Below are 12,097 nucleotides of genomic sequence, written 5' to 3' on the forward strand. Positions count from 1 at the left end.
AAAAATATATATATTTTTAATGGGAAAAAGATATATATATTTAAAAAACATTAACCCATATTAAATTATATTTAAACCACTACTATATAATTTCCCCAATCTATATTTTACATTAAAATTTTTTGGGGTTTTAAAATGTAATATATTAAAAAGTTTATATATAAAAAATAGATATATATAATATATATATAATTTATATATTGTATTTAATTTTAATATATTTAATTATATTATATTTAATATATATGTATATAATTATATATATTTTTATAATAAAATATATGTATAAAAAAAAAATATAAAAGTTAAAAATAAAATATTATATATTATTATATAAATTTTAATATATCTATATATATAAAATATTATATATATTGATGTATGGCCGGGGTGGCCGGGGGTTTAGAGAAACGGATCAAAAAATTTTAAAGAGGGAAAACGGGGGTTCGGGGTTCGAGTCACCGGCCCGGGGGGCGTTGCCCTTGGGAAAGGGAACCCTTCACCTCGTTTGGCCTATCTACCACTGGGGGGCCCCAAGGGCCAGCCCAATTTCAGTGTGGTCCAAAGCCGGAAAAATAGGAGAATGTTTCCCTAAAAGGTAAAAACCGGCACTCTGGGGAAAAGGAACGGGGGGACCCTACCACGCCCATCCATATCATCAAAACCATAAAAAATTTACAATCAAGTATCATGCTGGGGGACCACGGCGGCCTAACAGGGAACCTAAAAAAAAAAAAAAAAAAAAAAAAAAAAAAAAAAAAAAAAAAAAAAAATATATTATATATATATATATATAATAATTTTTAAATAAAGTATATAAGATAATGTATTGCTAGGGCCAGGGGGGTCTTTGTCTCGTCCCAAAACTTTGGGGTTAACATGAAAAGAAGGGACCTGGGCATGTGTTAACATAAAGGGGACCTGGGGAAAATGAAGAAAACGGCGGGTGAGCGGGGGAAAGCGGAGGAACAAGCCAAGAGGGGCGCGGGGGGGGTGTGCTCCTGTGAAAAACCTCGTGTGTGCCCCCTTTTGACCTGTAAATTTTGTTGCCCTTTATAAGCTGTAAAAGTGTAGTGTGCCCTGTGGTTTTCCCCCTGTATTGTTCCTTTTAGAAAAGGGTACGGGTAAAAAAACTTGTGTAAAAAAAAGGGAAAAACGTCATTTTGTGTTTTTTCGTTTCCCTGCCCGCCCCTTTGGGGTTTTTCCCCCCCGGGTCTGGGGCGTGTGGTGCCGTGCCTCTTTGGAGCTGTTGAGGGGTCACGACCCTGTGGATAGCACGCCGTCTGCCTAGCTGCCTTGTGTTTGGGCAGAGAGACGAGGGGGCCCGGGCCCGTAACAGTATATATATTAAATTATATATATTTTAAATATATTATATATATATATATTATATATAAAATATATATATATATTTTATATATATATGTAAATATATAATGTAAAAAAAATTATATTTATAATGGTCTCTGATTTGAATTTACAAGAAAACCAACATATTATCTGGCAGGTCCAGAGGAAAACTCAGTATCTGTTTCACAGATTTATTGAGAAACAGACACGATGTTATGAAGAGGTCTTGTTGTCGTAGACGTGGCGGGGGCGGCGTCAGCTCCTACGAGCAAAGGTGGGAAGGAGTCAGTCCAAGTCCGTCTCTTGAACCGCGAACCCCTTTCCCCTTCGCTCGTAGGAGCTGACGCGCCTCCGCCACGTCTACCACAAAATCTCTTCATAACTACGTGTATGTTGTCTCAATAAATCTGCAAAACAGATAAGATGGCTATACATAAGCACAATTCTGTTAGCCATTTTACCAATAAACCACGGGGTGGCAATTTAGAACCATCAAGCAAGCCTTTATAACTCCTATCACTGCCAACCAGTAAAAACCATTGTTTAGAGGCATCCACAGCCTTTTAAATTATTATAAAAAAATTATATATATATATATATATATATATATATATATATATATCTTCTTTTAAAGGTAGGTTCATGTCTGAGCCGCCGTGGTCACAGGAGATACTTAATTGTAGTTTTCATGTTGTGATGCTCTTGGAGTGATTACTGGTAGGGGCCCCAGTTGCTTTCAAAGGAGAGTGCGGTGTTACCTTTTTTAGGTAATTATTCTCTCTATTTTATCCGGGCTTGGGACCAGCACTGACTTGGGCTGGCTTGGCACCCATGGCTAGGTAGGCAATCGAGGTGAAGTTTTTTGCCCAAGGGAACAACGCGCCGGTGACTTGAACCCTCGAATTTAGATTGCCTGGCGCCAGTCTTGAGTCCGATGTTCTATTCATTCGGCCACCGCGGCCTTGGCGATCATGGGCCCCATGTTTTTTTGGCAATTTAGAGGGTGGTCGCCCTTCCCTTCCGCCCGTTTTTTTTTTTTTTTTTTCATTGTTCTTTCCCGGTTATCTTCAATTTCTGATCTTAGTTTTCTTGGCTTAAGAAACAAGCCACCTTTTTCTTTTTGTTTTTAACTTTATCTAGTAGTTTTTGTTTTCAGTGATACTGGGGGCAATCAAAAAATATCATCGGCTCCCTTAGATTTTATTTGTATCCTCCAACATCTCAGTTCCATAAAAAATTTCTAGAGCACCTCTCAAAATTGTTTCAGAATATATTAAAGAAGGGAAAAAAAGAATAAAAACCCTTCGCATCCTTTTTTAATTCAAACCATTCTGTTAACCCATAAGGGGTTTCTTACAGTTGTTGTTTTTGGTCAAAAGGCTTTTATTTTGGATGAGGGTTTTTTGGGAAACTTCATATCGTTCATGTTATTCCAGAGGATATCGTGTAAACAGTATAAAAAGTTTTCAAGAAACCCAAAAAAAACACAGGTAAGGTCTTTTCTGATGTTTCTTTTTTTTCTCTGTGACTTTCAGTTTTTAAATTTTTTTCTGGTCCTTTTCCGGGCAAAAATCGCTTGTTCGTCTGCAATTTCTTCTCTAAACTTTAACTTCATTTTCAGAAATAATTTCAACAAAATTTTTGCTGGACTTTTTAACGCAATTCCCCTGTTATTTTGCTTTGGGGAGTGCGTCCCTTTTTTTAGGTAGGGAGAAAAGCTGTTTTCCCCAGTTTCGGCCTTTATTTTTTAAATTTCCTTTTTATGGCTTTTAATTCATCTAGCGTGGCGGGGTTCATCTTTGCTGTCTTTGAGTCAATTAATGTTGTTTTTAGTTTTTATTTTTTTTTGTAAGGTTGGAACAATATTGATTCCATCATTTTTGATTTATTTCCATCACAAAAAAAAGTCCATCTCAGTTTTATGTGTCCTTTTGTATTTTTAAATTTTCGTGTGATTTTCGTACTCCTTGGTAAGTTTTATTTGTCTTATTGATAAAACAGTCTTAAATTTCTCGGGGAAATGTTCATTAAAAAATTTCCTTTATCTCACACAATAATTTTTAAATTTTTTTGTATTTTTTTTTTTGTAAATACTTTTTCAAGGTTTATTGAAAATCTTTGATTTAGGCACATTCTTGTTTAAATTTTCACTTGGGTTTTTTTTTTTAAGATACCCGGGGGGAAATTTTGCTTTTTTTTTTTGGCGATAGTTTTTTAAAGCGTGCCAGCAAGAGTTTTTTTCCTTCTTCCATAACTCTTTTGGTGTTTATCATCTTCACTTTGTTGAGTACTTAAAATTTTTTTGACACTGAAATTCTGTAACTGTTTCAATCAAGATTTTTGTAGTCGAGCTTTAGAGGTGGTTTTGGACGCTCCATTTTTTTGAGTCTTTTTTAAAAAGTCGATAGTTTTATTTGGTGGTCCCCTTTTGCAGTCGGAACCGGTTTTTGCTTGGCATTTTTTATGCAATTTTTCCTTTTTGGTTCAGCACAATGTATTCAATTTGGTTGCGGTTCTTTTGTCTGGTGAAAACCAGTGTAAATTTGTCTTGGGTGGTTTGGAACAAGATTGGCATAACAATTTATTTGTACTACAGAATTCAATAAAATTTTCCCCTTTTTCCAGTTTTACTTTTACATCTTGTTAGGGTTGGTTTTAAAGTTTTTGGAGATGTTATAAAAATTTTCCTTTTTCTACACACTGAAATGTGGTTGGTGTGTAGCTTGAAATACATACATAATATAAAAATATTTTGGGCGTACCCAACAGTGAATAAAATCTAACAACAACTTTAATTAGATCAATGACAGTGAAGATAAACCGCCGCCGTGCGGACGAAGTTGTGAGAGCCATAAAGGAAGTAAAGAATAACAAGGGGCCCGGAAGGAGAAAAACAGCAGAATAATTAGGAGTGAGGCGAAAGTGTTGAACTTTTTTGCAGACTCTGTACAGAAATAGGGAAATAAGGAGGGTGGCCGGAGGAGGGGAGGTCGGTCTTTGCCCATACCTGGAAAAGGTGACGCACTCCAATGCAACAATGATGGGGACATTTGCATTAATGGGTCAAGCAGCAAAATTTTGTTAAAAAATTGTTGCTGAGAGAAGAGGTTGGGGGTTGGGAGGGAAAGTTGCAGACGAGCAAGCGGGTTTTTTCCCCCCTGGAAGGGGTCCCAGAGCCAGATTCTGAATTTAAAATTGATAGGGAGAAAAAAGAGAACATCAAAGGGACCTGTACGTTTTTCATCGATTATGTGAGAGCTTTTGATATGTTGATCGCGTATCCTCGGGAAACCATGACGTGTAGGTTTCCAAAACACATCATCCAACAAATTTAAAGGCCATGTATGCCCAAAAATAGAGCTGTAGGAACCACTTGGGGGTTTTGACAGAGTGGTTTTGAGGTCAAAAAAGGGAGGCGACAGGGTTGCATTCTTCTCCGACCTCTTTAATATGTTTTCTGGGAAATTGTGAGAGGTGCTCTAGAGAATTTTGAGGGAGCTGTGGATTTGGAGGATGAAAGGTATCAAGTCTGAGGTGCGCCGGTGATATATTTTGGTTGCCAGCAGTAAGAACTACAACAATTTAAAAATAAAGTTAGAGAACAAGCGAAAAGGGCGGGCTTGTTTTTAATCCCAAAAAAAATAAATCATGAAGATCAAAGTTTAACGGCAATGAACAATGAGAACATGTTACAATTAAAGGAGTGATTGGGGAAAGGGTTGATGAAGGAGTTTATTGTCTTGGAGTGTTTTAACTAATACATTGATGTTTCACCGGAGATAAGGGAAAGAGTTCCCGGGTTGCCAAAGCGCCACAGTTGCTCTCGGAAACATTGGAAAGACCAAAGCATTACCTTGCGGAGGGGGCTGGGTTGTTGAACTCATTATTTTTCCCCAAATTTGCATCATATGGTTCTGATTTGTTGGGTGCTGAAGTGGATAGACAAGAGAAAGATCAGTGGTTTTGAAGTGTGGTGTTGCAGACGAGTTTCTGGGTGTTTAGCTGGACAGGAGAGGAAGATGAGTGATGGGGTGCTGGGAGAGATAAATTGTAGAGACTGGGTGTTGGCATCTTGAACAGGGGGGAAATTAAGTTTATTGGTCATGTAATGAGAAGTAAAATATTGAGAAAAAATTGGCTGACAGGGATGGGAAGGAAACAGAGGAAGAGGCAAACCGAAGACAAGACTGAGCGACAATACAAAGAAAATTTGCGGGCTGTCGATGGTACAAGTGGAAGAGGAAGGTAGGATCGAATTTAGTGGCGAGGGATGGTGGAGAGGTCCACGGTGCTCAAACATGAGCAGCCCTTTTTGATGACCCAAATAGTGCATTTGCAGTTTTTTTCGTGAGATCATAGCAACTCCCTGATATAATTTCCTTCTTCTTCACACAACACACACACACACACACACACCATTGTCTTTAACATTACCATGATTTTATTGACATTTTTAATAATAAAAACATCAAATGAAAAATAACAGATCAATATTAAAAATATTGAAAGAAAAAAAAAATTCCTGCCAAAAAGGAAATCAGGATCAGTCATAGGGGATACTGCTAGACTTTTTTTGGCTTGCCCCGTGGGCCCCTCTGTATGCAACAAAATTCACAAAAAAATACTGCGGGGCTTTCATTAATGTATGGTGAAATGGGTTGATAAAGATATTTGGGACGCAAGTTCCCGAAAGAAAGTATTAAAACACTAAAATATTTTCTTTTGTTCTATCACTTCTAGCAAAAAATTTTTTGAGAATTTTCTTTGAAATTCTAAAAGGAATTTTGACAATGAACTGTTATCAAAAGTAAGTGTATTAAACACAGCATTTTGTTGTTTCACTGGGAAAGTTAAGCACAAAAAAATTTAAATTTTATTTCATAACTCATTAGCATAATGTTCATCAAAAAAAAAATAAAAAGTCTAACACTTCCTTATCTGACTAAGATCAAAGTTCTAGACCTTTATCCCCAAAAATTTTTATATAAGTAGAAAAAAAAAAAAAAAAAAAAAAAAAGAAAGAATGAAAAAAAGAAAGGAGAGGAAAAAAAAGGAAAAAATAACACGAAAAAAAAAAAAAAAAATTCTTTGCATTTTTCATTTTTTTTTTAAGTATTTTATAGAAACTTTAGTTTTTAACGGGTTTATATTACACTTCCCTATATAAATACCTTTTAGTTCGTTTTTTATAAAAAGTTTATTTTTTTTTTCTTTTTTTTAAAAATAATATTGGTATTTTCACATGGTTTTTATCATCCCCTTCGTGAAAAACTAAATAAATCTTGGCCAATGTATCATTACCGAGTAATTTTTTTTTTCGCTAACCTCGGAGCCCCAAAGCCTTTTTGAAAGGGATGAAGGGAAAAAGAGAAAAAAATGTTAAGAATACTCAATCACATTTTTAGTGGAAAAAAAAATAATTTTTGCCATAATTTTAACAAAAAAAAAAAACAACCATGGCATGGCCCTACATCACCATGGCAGGCCATACATACCCCATGGCATGTACGTACATCCACCCGGGAGATGGTCCAGGGATGCCAGGCATGTACGTACATGCCCCTGTCGGGAAAGGGTTAAGATGCACTGTATAAGAGAAATTTTAAAAAAACCTAAAAAGTGATCAACACAAATTAAAACCCAAAAATACATACACTTAATTTAACGATTTTGCTTAATAATTTTTAAAAAAAAGTAATAAAAAATTAGCCAAGATGTTATTGGGGGAGTTTTCAAATTTTGAAAAAGATATTAATTCAAATTACAAAAATTAAATGTTAAAAGAGGGACTGTTCTGTTGCAGAATCTAACTGACGGAAAAGTACAGTTGCCCGGACAGTACCCTTACCATCTGCAAGTTTAGCAAAAGCTCAAGCTGCCTGGGGCTGTCATTTAAACTTTCCCCCTTTAGCTCCAAAATCCCTTGTGGAAAAAAAAAAATTAGTACTTCTAATATTTCCCAAAGATAAAATTTAAAAAAATAAGAAAGAGTTTGAGTTTTTGCATACTAAAAAAAAATAATTTGCATTTTTATTTTTTTTTTTTTGATAAACCCCTGGGATATCTATCAATGATAGAATGATAATATAACAACTAATAATAAGATAATAATAATGACAACAATGATGTAATAAAAAAACAATACAGAATAGGCTTTTCACAGATTTGTAAACAAGTTTGGTAAAGTGAAACAAACGATGGATCAACAAATGGAACACAAACATTTATACTGTTGATATTTATAGCAATAATTGAGATTGCTACCATACAACATATGTATAATATATATATATATAATATATTAAATATATAATTTTTATATACTATATATAAATATACAACCACCACAAATATAAGATAAATATATATGTATATGCACATGCGCACCACCACACACATGCACGCACGCACCACGCACAAACAACATCACGCTGCACACGCACGCCCTACACCACACTTAACTTACTTACCTTTGTTTCCCAAAGTAGCATTATTCCAGTGCACAATTGCCAAGACACGATCCCTTCTCAAAAAGTAGAAGTTAAAAAGTAGTATTTACTTGCAGGTACCTGGTTTCGACCAATCAACCTGCCCAATGATCTCACCAATACTTGTCCCTTCTGAAAGTGAAAATACAGAAAAACCCTTACATCTATGAAAAAAAGGGATGGGAAACTTTTAAACATATCCCCACTACCCTTTCCTTTTCCATTTTTTGCCCTCCATTCCCCAAATCTTCCTTTAAAGTCTTTCTAATTTCCACATCTGCTCCCCCCTCTTTGCTCCCTAACCTTCCCATTTCCAATTCTCTTGAAGCTCCCCTTCCCTCCTCTCCCCCTTTCCTTTTTCCATTAACTTTTCCTCTTTTCCTCCTTGAATAACATTAACAATAAATGTACATAAACTGAAAATCTAACTGCTCGTACTTGCCCCAAAAAAATGATAGAAAAAAAAAAGATAATAAAGAGTTATAAAAGGATTTAATAGATTAGGAAATTTATCATTTTTTATTACACCCCATTTACACAAAATAAAGTAACCAAAATCAACAGCCCCCGGAATATGACTCAGGATAAAAAGACTATTTTTATATTAACCCCTCACCCCCCATTTATTCTGCCCCTTTTAGGTTTTTTTTGGGAATTTTTTTTAATACAGATGGCTCCAAGTGCTCAGCCTCCAAGGAGTTACAGTAGGCCCCATACGATCTTGATTTCCCCATTCCTTAAATTTGGCGGGAAAATGCGTTTTTCCTTTTAATACAATTGATATCAATACTGTTATTATTTTTAAATTTGATGTTATGATTATTAAAGTATTATTAAAATTGTTAACATTTAAGACAATGAAATAATGCAAAAGATCCTTTCCAAAAGTCAAGGAAAAGGGTAAAAGGTGACAAAGGTAGGACAATAAGTGACCCCTTGATGACTAAGCATTGTAGTGCCATCTATGTGTGAACACAATAAATAAACCTGTGTACAGTGGGCATGGCATGTATTCTTGCCAAACGTGGCGATTGGGTTAATGAAGCAGCTTCAAGTCCCAGTCACACAAAACATGAAAACAATGATGATAATAATAATAATAATAACAATAATGATGATATTAAAAAAATAACACAGAATAGGCTTCTAACAGATTTTTAGGCAATGTTATTTTTAACGTGCAAACAAACAGATGAATCAATAAACGGAACATGAACAATATATAATGTTGATCAATATAGTAATAATAACAATAATTATAATAACAGAATTAGAATAAGTTTCTAATAGATTTGTAATATGAAGCTATTATGTGCGTGTGTGTGTGTGGGGGTGGGTGTGTGTGGTGTGTGTGTGTGTGTGTGTGTGAGTGTGTGTGTATGCGAGTGTATGTGCGTGTATGTGAGTATATGTGCGTGTATGTATGTATGTATGTGTGTGTGTATGTATGTATTTATGTGTGTGTGTATGTATATGTGTGTGTGAGTGTGTGTGTGTGTGTGTGTGTGTGTGTGTGTGTGTGTTGTGTGTGTGGTGTGTGTGGTGTGTGTGTATGTAGTGAAATGTGTGAGTGTGTGGGTGTGTGCGTGTGTGTGTATGTATGTGAGTTTTGTGTGTGTATGTATGTCTGTGTGTGTGTGTGTGTGTGTGTGTGTGGTGTGTGTGTGTTGTGTGTGTGTGTGTGTGTGTGTGTGTGTTGTGTGTGGTATGTGTGTGTGTTTTGTGTGTGTGTGTGTTGTGGTGTGGTGGGGGTGTGGTGTGTGTGTGGGGTGTGTGTGCATGTGTGTGTTGTGTGTGTGTGTGTGTGTGTGTGGTGTGTGTGTGTGGTGTGGTGTGTGTGTGCATGTGTGGCATGTGTGTGTGTGGGGGGGGGGGCGCGGGGCCGAATGGTTAGGGGCGTCGGACTCAAGACTGTCACGACGGCAATCAAAGTCGAGGGTTCGAGCCTGCCGGTGCGTTGTTCCCTTTGGGGAAGGAACTCACCCCGATTGCCCGCCTAGCCGCTTGGTGGATAAGCCAGCCCAAGTCAGTGCCGGGTAAAAAAGAATGGCGATCGATAAAAGGGAGGCAATGACAAACCACCGCTCTAAATGAAGAAAATCAGAACCCATGATCGTCAAGGCCGCGTGGCCGAATGTTAGAGCGTCGAACTCAACACTGTCACGCAGGGAATCTGAGTTTGAGGATCGAGTCAACCTGCGGGCGTTGTCCCTTGGGCAAGGAACTTCACCTCGATTGCTACTAGTCACTGGGGGCCAAGCCAGCCCAGGTCAGTGTGTCCCAAGCCAGATAAAAGAGAGAATGATTACCTAAAAAGGTAAACCGGCACTCTCCGTGGAACTGGGGACCCTACCACTTACTCACTCCAAGAGCATAAAACATGAAAACTACAATAAGTATCATGCTGTGACCACGGGGCTCAGACATACCCACCCTTAAAAGAAGAAGATTATTAACCAAAAGCAAAAGTGGGACAGTAACATGTATAATTGCCAAGAAAACATGGAGCCCATGATGTCAAGGCCCGGTTGCTGAATGGTTAGAGCGTCGAACTCACACTGTCACGACAGCCCAAACTGAGTTCGAGGGTTCGAACCGCCGGACCCTTGTTTTCATGGGCAGGAATTCATCCGATGCCTACTAGCCATGGGTGGCCAAGCCAGCCGGTCAGTGCTGTCCAAGCCCCGGGTAAATAGAGAGAATGATTACCTAAAAAGGTAACACGGCACTCTCGTGGAACGGGACCCTACCACGTACTCACTCCAAGACATCCCAAAATGAAAAAATATTATGTAACTAAAAAATTAAAAAAAAATTTAATTCAAATGCGTGACCACGGGGCTCAGACATGAACCTACGTTAAAAAAGAAGATATTATTAACAAATGCAAAAGTGGACAGTACATGTATATATGTACTCAGTGTCAACAAGTTACGAGAACACTGCTCCAAATGCAGCCAATGAGCACCTTTTAGAGTCGATCATATATCTTTAAATCAACCCCCTTCCATAAAGAGCGAGAGAGAGAGAGAGGAAGAGAGAGAGAGAGAGAGAGAGAGAGAGAGGGAGAGAGAGAGAGAGAGAGAAAATCTAGAACAAGTATAGAACAAGTGGGAGCTCATTGTACAACATCTCAGGGGTTAATAATCTATACATAAAGATAGGATATTCAACACCAAAATCTTGCAAATAACTGTTTTCCAGATTTTCATGTTTTCCTGATGACATCTTTAATTTTTAACTCCAGTCGCCACCCTTCGAACTTCTCCATTAAAGAGCCCCTTTAAATATTTCCCCCTTGCAGGAGAATATTAACTAAGAATCTTTTTATTCATCTTTTCTGGAGTTTGAAGTGTAGCTCTGTGAATTTCCCAACTGCATCTCCCCCTTTTGCAAGCGCCAGAAAGGGGGACCCAGATTTACGCCCCTCTTTCCAGTAAAAATAATTTTTTTTGTTTTAGTAAAAATTGTATTAACATTATGTAACAAATTACACAAATCATGAAAAATGAAATACAAAAAATTATAATCAAAATTCTCTCTCATTTAAAATATCAAGTAAAAATTGTACATAATTCTTACACTCTTTATAGTGTTTTTCAGCCCTGAAGAATTCTGCTATTTCTGCTACCAGGCGCTGTTCCAAAAATTTTCTCTTTGGTTCTGGAAATGCTGCCTGACGCTGTTTGTTCATTTCCAAGATTGTAGACACAAGCCATGATTCTCTACACCTGATTCAATTAATGAGACTTGTTTAAAAAAAAATTTATTTTTTAAGCATGACTTTTTAAAAAGACATGATATCATACAGATTCCATATGGATTCACTACTTTTTCCCTTTTTTGGAATTCATTTTGGTTAGCTGAATTCCAAGTAAAAATCAACCCCAATTTATCTCGGAATAGTATAATAAATTTAGCTTTTTGCCCCCCTCCCGTTGACATAAGGGGCGTATCCATTTTATTCTCACAAGAGTCAGCATGCAACCAACGACCCTGTGACTGAGAGTAAACCTCAGTCCAACTATTTGTGATCAGCACAAACTGAAAAAGAAAAAAAAAAAAGTGGCAAGATAAAAAATAATGAAGAAAAGTGTTAATTAGATCAATATGAGAACCTATTTGGACAAGATTTTACAATTTCTCTCTCTATCTCTCTTCCTCTCTTTTTTTCCCTTCTCCTCTCTCTCCCTTTCCCCCTCTTCCCCTCTTCTCTTCCCTTTCCCCCTTCCTCTTTCCCCTTTTTTTTTTTCTCCCCT

The sequence above is a fragment of the Penaeus monodon genome, chromosome 36, assembly GCF_015228065.2.
Source record: "Penaeus monodon isolate SGIC_2016 chromosome 36, NSTDA_Pmon_1, whole genome shotgun sequence".
Taxonomy (NCBI): Eukaryota; Metazoa; Arthropoda; class Malacostraca; order Decapoda; family Penaeidae; genus Penaeus; species Penaeus monodon.